A 13,184-nucleotide genomic window follows, 5' to 3' on the forward strand; every position below is an offset into this window, starting at 1 on the left:
TTGTACTGTATTATTTTTGTATTTGTCATGTTTACTTGAGTATCTGTTTACCTTTTCGTTACTATGAATGCCCGTTACACTTCACTTATTTGCCTTGTTTGTGTCACTTTTCCACCGTTTTCATACACACTAAAAAACTAAAACTTCGCCATGCGCCATGACTGGTAGCGTTTTAATTCGGTTACCCCTCTCGTCGGGGGGCGTTGTTGGGTTGGGGTTAGCCACCTATGTCTCCTTATTAGATCTTCTCAAAATATCCCCTCTATGACCCGACCACACTCTTGTGATGTGCCTCGTCGGGTGCCATGTTGGGTTTTGGTATTGTTGACGTGCAGGGTTGGGTAGGGTTACTTTAACTTGAGTACTTTCAATTACTTTTGTATTACTCCAATACCAAATATGTTAATAAAAGATCAAAGAGATCAAAGCCAGGAGAGAAAGCTTACCACGTGTTGTGAGTCATAATTGTATTCATATTTTTGTCTTTTATTAGCATATTTGGTATTGGAGTAATCCAAAAGTAATTGGAAGGAATCAAGTTAAAGTAACCCTTCCCAACCTTGTTGACGTGATGCGCTTTGTTGAGATGTGCCTAACTTAGTGGATTTGGTTCTATGGGTTTTGTTCTCGTCAGGAAGCATCTTGTCGGTTTGCGGATTCTTTGTAGTAATGATGGGCTGACTCCGATTGCGGGTATAACTTTGTGTGTAGGGTTTCTCTTGATAGGTTGTGTGGAACTAACTTTTCCAATTTGACTGGAGGCGCCTTGTCAGGTTGTGGAAAAGGTCAACTGTAAGATTGTGAATAACTTATCAATTGTTGTTAGAATACAGCTTTCGGATTGTGACAAACATACAATGTTATGCTAATATGATACGCCTAGTCGGGTTGCGGATCCTTTGCTATATTGTTTCAAATAGTGTGTTCCCTGTTGTGTTTTTGGGTAATTTACTTTTAAAAATGTTAATGTTTCCACTATAGGTTCAAATGTATCTACATTTAATTATTCTTGTCATATGCCTGGTTGGGAGGTGGCTATCTTCTAATGTTTGGCTAGCTGCACTGTCGGGTTGTGGGGTTTGGTAGTCGTGATGAGCTTTGTTGGGATTTGAGTACTTCGTGGATTTTGTCCTCGTCAGGAAGAACTATGTCTGGTTGCGGGTTCTTGTTAGTCATGCACATTGTCGGGATGGGAAAACTTCACGTTATATTCGTATAAGGGGCGGTTGTCATGATAGGTTGTGTAAAACAAATTGTATTACTATCTGACAGGAGGCGCCTCGTCGGGAAAACTGTAAAATTGTGAATAACTTGTGACGATACACCTCGCGACAAACTTACTACATTATGTTAATATCCTGAAACGCCTAGTCGGGTTGCAGCTAACCTGACTCATTTTTTTTTTTCCCGATATCCGTGACGGGCTTTGTTGAGCAGCGAATGACTAGCTTGCCTTCATGCCACGATGCGCCTTGCAAACTTTTTTACTCTGCTGTATTCCCGCCTAGACGGGTATGGAGATTTCATTTCCCTATTTAAGTTAGCAACGAAGCATTTCGTCCGAATGTCTGCAAGGGAATGTAATGTTAACACGTCTTGTTTTCTTTTTTTTTGTTTGTTTTTTTCAATATAAGGATTACAACTTTTTTTTAACCTGTGAATATAATAAAACCGAATGTGCAATATTTATACTCCAGTTTTATTCCCAATGATATAGGAATTATTGAAAAACTTAGAAACAACAATACCCGTTAGATTTAGTGAAGTGTAGGACGGTGGAGACACTGAAAAACTTGTCTGTGTGTTGCTGTGCTTTGTATCTGAGGATTAAAACGGTTGGACAAGAAAATATTATATTTGATCAGTAATAGGCATGACTCCTTTTTTTTTTTAAATATATATTCTTCAAGCCAATCGAAAGGAGACGGTGATAATCGAACAAAAAGGAAAATAGTGCTTGGACGGCAAAATAATTGCACAAACATGCTTTCTATACCCTCCTTTGTATTTTTTTTAACTCATGTAACATTTATTGAAAATTAATGTTTGATGCTGTAAGGACATTGTGTATATATATATATATATATATATAAATATATAAAACTGTTGTATATTGTATTCATTTTTCTGTAGCTTTGTGGTGATATTTTGGCTTCCCTGCCGGGAATTTTGTGTTATCAATACTTAGGCATGCCCTGCTTCCTCCTTGCATCTCATTAGTTCATGAAAATGATGGTATGCTAATTGGGCCTCTCCGCTAACAACCCTGGCTAAACTTAGCTCCGCCTTAGTACGTTAAATGAAATTAAATGACCTGCATTTATATAGCGCTTTTTAAGTCAATGACTTCCCAAAGCGCTTTACAATGTGCTCCACATTTCTCAATAGCGGCCTTGCAGCCATGTAAGGCGCTATCCTGCCTATTGGGGGTATTAGGGGTTCAGTGTCCTACCCAAGGACACTTCGACATGTAACACGGACGAGACGGGATTTGAACTGGGATCCCTTGATCCCAAGACGAGCGCTCTACCTCCTGAGCTACTGCCGCCCCAATGTTGACATCTTTTAGCTCAGTAGATGCTACTACTTGGGTTCTAAAGAAGAAGGGGAGTTTATTCTTAGTTTAACCAACTTAAAAAAAGATGTACTTAAATGAAACCTCTCCGCTAACAAATGCTACTTACCTGGGTTCTCAAGAAGAAGGGGAATTTATTTTTAGTTTATAAACAACTTCAAAAAACATTAACTTAAATGAAACCTTTCTGCTAACAACCCTGGCTAAACTTAGCTCAGCCTTAATATGTTAAAGTTTAAAAAAAATAGTGCAGTAGATGCTACTTACTTGGCTCCTAAAGAGAAAAGGAGGATTTATTTGTAGTTTAACCAACTTAAAAAAAAGATGCACTTAAATGAAACCTCTGCGCTAACAACCCTGGCTAAACTTAGCTCATCCTTATTACGTTAACGTTTACAATTTTTAGAGCCGTAAATGGTACTTACCTGGGTTTTAGAGATAAAGGGAGAGGTTTTTTTTTGTAGCTAAAGAACCTCAAAAAAAGAAGTACTTAAATGAAACCCCTCCACTTTTTTCAAATTCCAGTGCTTTGGGTGGCTTCAAGATGCCTAAATTATTGTAGCTAAAATTCTAGATTCCAAATGTGCAAATTACAATGTGTTAGCTTAACTTCCTAGTGATCAATCTTTACTTTTAGGGAAGTTTGTTGCAATCGTGTGCTATTTCTGAAAGTTACAAGTCTTGAATACAGTTTACAGTAATACATTCCGTATTATAAGGCACACCCTCAAAATATTGATTCATGAATAATTTTTAATATATAAGCTGTACCGGTTTCTTAATTTTCTTCATGTTGAGGTTTTTGAGCTTTTCCTTGCCCTCATGTAGGTTTTAGATCAGGAGATGGTAAGACCGAATATTAGACTAAAAAAACAAAAATGTCCGAATTATGGAAAAAAACGTATTTCATGGAGAAGTAATATTAGGAAATCTGGTTTCACAACTAACTTAACTTGATTCATAAATGGACACCGTATGGAAAAGTTTTTCTGCTGGGCCTTTCAAATATCTAAGTCGAAATGTAAAGTATACTTTGTCCATGAATACTTATGTAATACTTCCAAATTGACTGTCATCTTCCTTAAATTGCTTTCCACTGGTCATACTGCTTCCAGATGCGTTCTTCTAAATTTAAGCATTCAACCAATCACATTTCAGCCATTGCTTGTTGCCAGGATCAGTAGTTCAACCAGAGAACTTCACAATCAGTTCTGAGAACCCTGAGGCATAAAACAAACATCGATGAAGCTTTTGCCTTAGCCAATCAGATTTCGAGTTGGCAGAGCCAGGGCCTTCTAGAGGCCAAGGGAAACGTCAGCGTTTTCTACAAACTATAATAGGCTCGGAGGCAATAATGCACTAAAATGATCGTGCCAACTGCAGTTAAACTTGAGGACGAGCGTTTTTGTCAACCATAATGGCCAAGGGATTGATTTGGTCGCATGTTTACTATCAATGCCATTTTCAAAACGGATTTTTGGGACAGGATGAGAGCATTGAGTCCTGAAACAAAGGAAACTATGTTTCTTTCTCTCATAGCTGGGAGAACTTTGGAATTACATTACCACCTGTCCACTAATAAATGAAAAAAAGGAGGACAGATTTTGATCACAGATACGAATAATTTTTGGTGATTAAAATGTGGCTACATTCATAATTAACAGTGCAATTTTATGAGGTTATTATTTCAGTTTTTTTATATGTGTCGCAGCTGTAGCTGCAGTGGATGTTTTATACAACCAATTGGAGAAGTGTGCTATTCTGAAGCACAGACCAAAATCAAAGGGTGAAAAAGTCTGCATCAACCAGCTGAGCTGACATAAGGCATCTAAAAAAGGCTCTTCTGTCCGTAATTTGAAATTATGATAGACACAATTCTTCCATGAGTGCTTTAGATAGATAGATAGATAGATACTTTATTCACCCCCATCACACTTCCAGCAGTTGAAAATAAAACAATAATAAAGTAAAAGGAATGTTATACATAAATACCCAATGTAACTTGTTGATATAGAGTATTTAAATAGTGCTACATAAAATACACACTGTAATAAAAATAGGGTGATATGCAATGTGGGGGTGTGGTTTAATGTGGGCTTTTACTACCCTGGGTGGAGTTAAAGAGCCTCATGGCATGAGGAAGAAATTATCTCCTCAGTCTGTCCGTGGAAAAAGACTGTGACAGCAGTCTGTCGCTGAAACTGCTCTTCTGTTTGGAGATGATGCTGTGTAGTGGATGTGATGAAGTGTCCATGATTGACCGCAGCTTTTTCAGTGCCTGTCTCTCGCCATACTCACCAGTTTATTAAGACGAGAGGCATCCTTCCTTTTTTACATTTGTAGGAGCTTTTTGCAGATGTTGAAGGATGCCAGCCTTCTGAGGAAGTAAAGTTGGCTTTGTCCTTTCCTGCATAGAGCTTCTGTGTTGGCAGTCCAGTCCAGTTTATTGTGCAGCTGCACACCCAGGTATTTGTAGGTCTGGACAAATTCTACACATTCTCCTTTGATAGTTACAGGAACCGGGTGAGTTATAGTTCTCCTGAAGTCCACCACCATCTCGCTGGTCTTGGTGGTGTTCAGGTGCATGTGGTTAGCGTCGCTCCATTGGACAAAGTCCTGAATCAATTTCCTGTACTCTTCCTCTTGCCCACTTCTGATACATCCCACGATACCAGTGTCATCAGCAAACTTCTGCACGTGGCAGGACTCAGTGTTGTACTGAAAGTCTGACGTATACAGCGTGAATAGGGACGGAGATTTCGAGTCTATGTTAATGTAAGACAGATGTTAATATGTGAATGAATGAATGGATGCTTGAAAGTATGCTGTGGAAGGGAGCACATGCTCCCAAAAATCATAATAAGACTAAGGTCCAGTATAAGGACTAAATTGAGGACCAATTAAACCACGACAACTTCTGGAACATATGCAAAGGCATCAGAGCCATAAAAGACAACAAGACCGACTCCACCCTGCCTGACACACAGCTTCTTTGCCCACTTTGCTGTTTGCAATATTCTTTGGTCTGTGCAGCCCTTTGAGACTCTTTGTGATTAAGGGCTATACAAATAAACCTGACTTGACTTGACTTTGACACACCAGGCAGCCGAGAAGCTCCAAACCTACCTGGGCTGGAGGAGCAACGTCAGCCCCTCGTCCTGTAGGGGCATTAGGTGGCATCCACCCTGAGGAGGTTCAACACCCGCAAAGCTGCAGGACCGGACAGGGTGTCAGGCCAAACTCTGAGAACATGCACTGAAGAGCTAGCAGGAGTGTTCCTGGACATCTCCAACCTGTCCGTGCAGCTATCCAAGGTTTCGGTGAATTTCAAGTCTTCCACTATAATTCCAGTACATAAGAACACATCCCTCGCCTGCTTTGATGATTACAGGCCTGTCGCCTTGACCCCTATAACAATGAAGTGCTTTGAGCGGATCCTTCTCAAGTACATATGAGAGTTCATCCTCACAGACTTTGAAAGCCTCAAGTTCGCCTACAGGTGGAATACGATGAAGGAGGACAATGCCAAAAACATAAGCCCCCCCTTATCTTCGGCACTGCTACAGCTCAGGCCAGCCGCCTTCACCCTTTTTACTCAAGACTGTGCTGCCAAACCATCCCACCAATACAGTCGTGGAATTCATGTACAACACTTAAGTGGTGGATCTCATCTCAGGCAACAATGAGACCCAATACAGAGAAGAGGTAAAACAGCTCTCAACTCCTGGAAAGAGAAGTGGTGGAGCGGGTCAGCTCATGGATGCTGCTGGAAATGTGAATTTCCCTTAAAGTATCTATCTATCTATCTATTTTTAAATGGATTAACAAATGATTGTTGTCATGATGTTTGTATGATTGATTGAAGAAGCATCCAAAGTTATTTGGAGGACAGGTCTCTTATAAACCTCTGGCTTTAACCTGTCATCCCTTTTTCTTTTCAGGTGATTTGTTATTTTTGTGGTTTGTTGCAACATGATGGAAAATAAAAATAAGCGAGAAAATGAAAAAAATCCAGAAATACTTTTCCATAAGGTAGTTATTGAGGGTTGGAATTTTAGACATAGCACTACTGAAGGCCTAGGTGTGAAATACATGGCCCGCCACTGGTATCAGGTCATTTTAATGTATTTTTTACAATGTCGTAAAGTCGTATTTTTTCACACAGCAGCCCGCATGACCACCTGCTTGGATTACGATCGCCTAAGAGTTCTGTTGCTATGGCAACAAGGACCATTGGGTCATTTTTTTCATTAAAGTGTTATTACTTTAAACTCACCATCCAAATACACATGAAGGTCAGTTACTTTCTTTTTTCATGTACATTTTGTATAAGTTGCAGCAAAGACGTCACCGATCTGCAATCGAAACGTTTTTTTTTTTTCAGTACTAAATTTGATATTTGATTTTGTAGTCTTTATGTAGTAATATTTTTGCTGTAGACATACATAGGGACACTGGGGCCAACATTTTTTTGAGTAGTACTGTTATTGCATTTCTTTTTTACCATTTTTCGTTGGCAGGACGGATGAAAGTATTTAATAAGGGGCAGTAGCTCAACATCTTGGGACCAGGGAGTTTGCAGGTTCGATTTCCGGCTCCTGTGAGTTAAATGTCAAAGTGTCCTTGGGCAAGACACTGAGCCCCTAATGCCTCCGATATGCTTGCAGGGCTGACTTTGCTATTGGTGTGTGAGTGTGTGTGTGAATGGGTAAAGTGTGAAGTGTATTGTAAAGGACTTTGAAGGTCGTCAGTGACTGGTAACTCACTATATAAATGCAGTCCATTGACCTATGAAAATCAATACTTTTTAACAAACAAGAAAGGCTAAATGAAATGTTACTGATGAAAACTAAATCACTGTCATGTAAACAAGCGTACCTAGAAAGTGTAAATTAAGGTTTAAATTAACACCTTTCAATTGTTATACAGTACATTATTTTAAAGTTGTAAAGTAAGTCCTCGTTTATGACCATTTCTGGACAATAACTCCCTGAGATATACAAAAATCCACAAAAGGGACTCCCCCCTCTCCCTATGGCTTCCGCTCTTAAACCCACAATAGTGGACTGGGGATAATAGGTTACAGCTGCATGGGTATTGTTCATCTTAGGCGGAATGGACAAAAAACATTTCGCCAGAGATGACATAAAAATTTAATGTGTCAGACCCTGCTCTTAGAAATAGTCAAGAGGGGATAGGGGATCACATCCAAAACAGTGCAGTTCATTTTAGATGGGCCACAATATCAATTTTCAGTGGCCCAAACAGGAAGAAAAAACACTCTTCTGGCCACTGCTCTTAAGGAGTTATTTTGAAAACTGATAGGCCAAAATGCTCAAATAAATATTGTTGTGCATTTGTGTAATCTGTCTAGCGGTGGAAAGTGAGGCATCTGAGCAACCACGATCCATTAGCCTGGGTAGCCGGGGGCTTTGAGCATTTCAATTTTTATATAACTTCCCTTGTTATCTGATATCCTAAAAACTGCCCCTCACCAGTTTTAGCATCTGCTCTACTGACTACAGCTCTCAGCAAAGTTTAACTTGGGATAATGGATCGCGGCCAAACGGGTGCTGTTTATTTTGTGAAAAAAAAAAAGAGAAAAAAAAACCACCGCATGACAAATTTGCTCTACATGGGATAAAGGATCATAGCTAAGACGGTGCAGTGCAGTTCATTTAAAGAAGGCCACATGGGTACATTTAATCAGCCTAAACAGAATATTTCACAGATTTTGCATATCAGCGGTAAGTCATTTTGAAAACTGATACACGCAAATACACAAAGTAGCTCAGCCACTACCGGAGATAATGGATCGCAGCCGCACAACTGTTTCACTTGCACCTCAGAACGGATTCATTCCATTTCACGGAGGTCTAGTGTATATGGTGTACACCTAGCAACACCAAGTGGGACTTGGAGTTAAAAGCAAAAATAATGAGAATAATAAAAGAGCTGCTAGTTTTGATCCACTTGTGACTAACTAATCTTTAGCCGTTCTCCATAACGGCAAAATCAGAGGTGTCGAAATACGCTAGAGTCGACCTTTGAAGAAAATCAGACAGTGAGGAAAATAAGAATTGAGAGAAAAATTGAGAAGGGGAGTGGTTTTTGTGGGTAAAGCAAGCATACGTCTGGCCGATGACTCACCCATGTTGGCTATTTATAGCATCACGGGGGATAATGGAGGGGGGCCTTGCATCATCACTCGGCCAACTGGGCGGAAGCAGAAGACTTATTGAAGGAGGACCGTTTGAAGGCAGTGGGCGTGAATCAATAAGGGAGATCCATAGAGCCTTGAGAGGATGGACTCGTCAGACCGCACTTTCACAGCAAGTCTTTAGAAATTTAGACTTCTATAACCGTGAATGACTCATATTTTAACTATATGGAGACAAAAATATAGTGACGCACGTTTCAAGGTTGTTTTTTGGTGAAAGAAATGAAAAGCCAAACATGAAAAAAAGAAAATAAATTAAAATAAAAGTAGTTTATATAAACTGGTTGTGTAAGTGTTACACGCCCTCTGAGAAGGCAGGACAAGGCCGTGCCCAAAATCAACCAATCGTATTTGTTCATGATCAGGATTCTCCTGCCGCTGTTAAATAAATTGTACCCAAAAAAGGGAACGAATAACACGATAAGATATTTGCAGGAAAATGAAATTTGAATGAACAAAATTATCCACCAAATAAAAATGTTTGTATATTTTCATTTTATCAGATAAAAAGGGAAACATTTTCATTTCTTGCAATTGTTTATAATTTGTTTAAAATTGGGAAAAATAAGAAACCAATTGAATTAGTTCATTTATTTTTTTAGTAAATCACAAATTGAGGGAAAAGATATTTCAAATTATAGGAATTATTTGCAATTGCCAAAAAAAAGACTTTTTTTCAAGAATAAAATATAAATGATTATAATTATCTGCTATATTTATAGATTTTTATCAGAAAATAAATCTCTAAAATATATTGGTAATAATAAAAAAAGGTTGAAATTATTTAAATTACCTCTGATAATTTCAGAATCAAAAATAATTTGGGCAAAATAAGAACTATTAAATTATCTGTGATTGTTTCAGATTTGATAACAAGAATATTTTTTTTGCATTTTTTTTCACTTTTATTTTTAAAAAGAAAAGATAGAAAAAATATCTAATTAGTTTTTTTTCCCAGAATTTACATTTTTTTGCAAGACATCCCAATATTTTAAAAATGTTTTTTTTTTTTTTAAATTGTTGTGATTAAAAGTACCTGCTGTTTTCCATATTAAATATTTCATGCAGATCACACTTTTGATGTCTCTTTTTGGCCAATATGCCCGGACAAAATGAACTACGCTCATTTAGCCATGATCCATTATCCCCAATCCCATATTGTTGCGAGCCAAGATTGCCAGTAGGCAGTTTTATCAGGAGGCGTGCCGCTCTGGCCCACCTGAAATGAACTACACTGTTTTGGCTGCAATACATTATCCCCTGGTCTATTATTGCTAAGAGCAGGGGCCTGCAGAGCACATTTTTTCAGCTCAGGCCACTGAAGATAACCATTGTTGCCCGCCTGAAATGAACTGCATTGTTTTGGCCACAATCCATTAATAAGCATGAGCCTAGAAAGCAAATTTGTGTCATGCCACTACGGCTTATTTTTTGTTTTTAAATTAACAGTACCCATGTGGTTGTGATCTATTATTCCTTGACAGTTGCTGAGAACGCGGGCTGAGGGAGAAAGTTTGTGTCATGGGTGGCTGCTTCCCCCCCACCTGTTCCGCCTTGAATGAATAGCACCCATATGGCCTTGATCTATTATCCCGGGTCGACTATTGTGGCAAGCGGGGGCCAGCTGAGCACATGTTAATAATGTTTTTGTCAAACGTGATTCATTCAAATGCACCTTGGCGCATTCAACAGTAGCTAAAAATAGAGCGCCTGCCTACGTTCTAATGATATTCCCTCGGTGTGACTTTGTTTCTCCATCCAAGATGCCTCGTGCCCGCACCCATCCGCTGACGTCCGTGTTTGCGTGCGTCACTAAACCAAACCCCGCACGAACCCCACCACCTCCCCATCGCCCTCCAAGGACACCAACAGAATCGGTTTTATTTCATGAGATGCCGTTACAGAGTCTCCAAACCCACAAAACAAAGAAAAGAGACATTAAAAATGTATGTAAACTGTGCCCGTTGCTAAAAATAGAACCATGTAAGCTGCTTTGCGAACCACGAAACAGAATTTCACAGAAAACTAACGTTTTTTTGAAGTTTGCTTTTGAAATTTATAGATTATCCAGGGAAACTGGTGCTTGAACACTAAATTCATCGATTTCTTTTTGTGGCCATCGAAAATACTCGGCTCTTTGACAATGTTTGGGAATGTCCTGAGATAATTATCATCTATTATCTGCACCGCTTATCCTCAGTAGGGTAGCGGGAGTGCTGGGGCCCATCCCAAATATTTTCGGGCAGTGGGCAGGGGACACCCCGAACTAGTTGCCAGCCAGTCGCACGGCACACAGAGACAGAACACTCACTCGCTCATTCACACCTAGGGACAATTTGGACTGGCCAATCAACCTAACATGCATGTTTTTAGAATGTGGGAGGAAACTGGAGTGCCCGGAGGAAACCCACGCAAGCACAGGGAGAACATGTAAACTCCACACAGGAAGGTTTGATCCCATGACCTCAGAACTGTGCCACACACGTGCTATTCACTGCGCTGCCGTGCTGCCCCCTGAGATAAAGAATCCTTGATAAAATCAGTTGTGGAAGGTGAGTTACATTTAAGGACCTGAGGAGGCTTTTAGAACAGCCAACAATAACAATAGCGCTGAGCCCTTGCCTGCAGCTAAGTAGCCAATATGAGTGGCTTGAGGAGGAAATCGGAAACAAAATAGTGGAAGATGACGAGCGCCTAATGCCTGGATCACAGGAGTAAAATGAGCTGCTAGAGAAGGAAACCATGGAAAAATTTAATAATACACCGGAATAATGGGACTAAAATGGCTGGCTAGAGAAGGAGACAGTGGTGAAAAGTTAAAATGCCTTAAACACAGTACTAAAATGATGGGTTATAGAAGAAATGTGAAAAGTGGAAGATCTTTAAATCACAAGACTAAAATGGACTAAGGAAAAAAATGAGAAGGAATTAATTGCCAGAATTAAAGGATTACAATGACTGCGTAAAGGAGGAAACGGTGTAAAAAAATAAGTAAATATGCTTGAATCAAGTGACTAAATTGAATTGAATTGTCTTTGTTGCTGATAATACCATGTAAACATTGAATGCAATGAGATTAGACATGACACTCCAGGATAAAGATGAAATAAAGACTTTAAAGAAGAAAAAATATTAAACTATCGATATAAAATGCAGAAAAAGTTGTACACAACTTTAAAAAACATACATAACAGAGCTAAAATGAGAAGAAAAAATGTTGAATAAACCTCAATCATGGGACTAGAGTTAGTGGCTAGAGAAAGAAACTGTGGAAAAAGGGTTGAACATGTCTAAATCATGGGACTATAATAAATGCCTGGAGATGGAAACAGTGAAAAAAATTGAAGACACCTAAATCACAAGACAAAAATGAGTGGATAGAGATGGAAACAGGTGGAAATAAAGTTGAAGATGCCTGAATCACTGGACTAAAATGAGTGGCTGGGGAAGTAAACGGTGAGAAAAGGGTCAAACATGCCTGAAATTGGGACTAAAATGAATGTCTGAAGAATGAAGCAGTGGAAAAAAAGAATCGTTACCGGGACAGGCTTTTTTTGCAAAATGGTCATTTGGGCTTCCATATAAAAGATGGCCACCAAAACATTTCTAAACCTACAAGTGTTAAAAAAAAAAAATAATGTTCTTAAATTCGAGACTACAAATTGCATCTGTTTTGCTTCAATTAAAATTTTACCGCGGTTTTAAATATGGTGCGGTTCAATCTTTTTTTGTGGTGGCACTAAGGAAAAAAGCAAGCTGCTCTTTCCCAAAATGCATGCATTCTGAATACAGAACACTGGATATCTGGAAACATTTGATGCTCTTCCTGAGGAGAAATAAGTTGATGCTTTCGCAATTTTTCATTAAGGTTTGATAGTACTTTACTACTAATATTTACAATGTACTCATGATATTTCATCCATAAATCAAGCTAAGGTAATTTATCCGAATTAAACAGCATTGGAATTTATCTCTAAAAAACGGTACACTTTCCTTTTCGTATCACTGTAGTTATTGTCAGGTCGCAGAAGTTTCCTTTAAACCTCGAGGAACGATAACAAGCGAATGCAATCTGGTCCGTTGCCAAGGAAACCACCAATGACCAAAACACAATGAGACATGCCTCTGTTCTAATCTGGTATGACGACTCTCCACAGTATGATTGCCCAGGTGATGTCGTCTAGAAATATAGAGCTCACATATTACGCGACAGAGCCCTCATTTACATTTACTATTGCCGCAGTGGTAAATATGTGCTTGTCTTTGTAATTGTCATCTTGAATGGTCACATGATCCGAACTGAAAAAGTCGAAAATGGTGTCATGATTACTGATGTGACGCAGTTGTGCCCGCTCATTTGGCGCCAACTGCCGCGGGCTCTGATTGGCT

This window comes from Urocampus carinirostris, chromosome 1 (assembly GCF_059441175.1).
Source record: "Urocampus carinirostris isolate Australia breed hairy pipefish chromosome 1, RoL_Ucar_1.0, whole genome shotgun sequence".
NCBI classification, from domain to species: Eukaryota; Metazoa; Chordata; class Actinopteri; order Syngnathiformes; family Syngnathidae; genus Urocampus; species Urocampus carinirostris.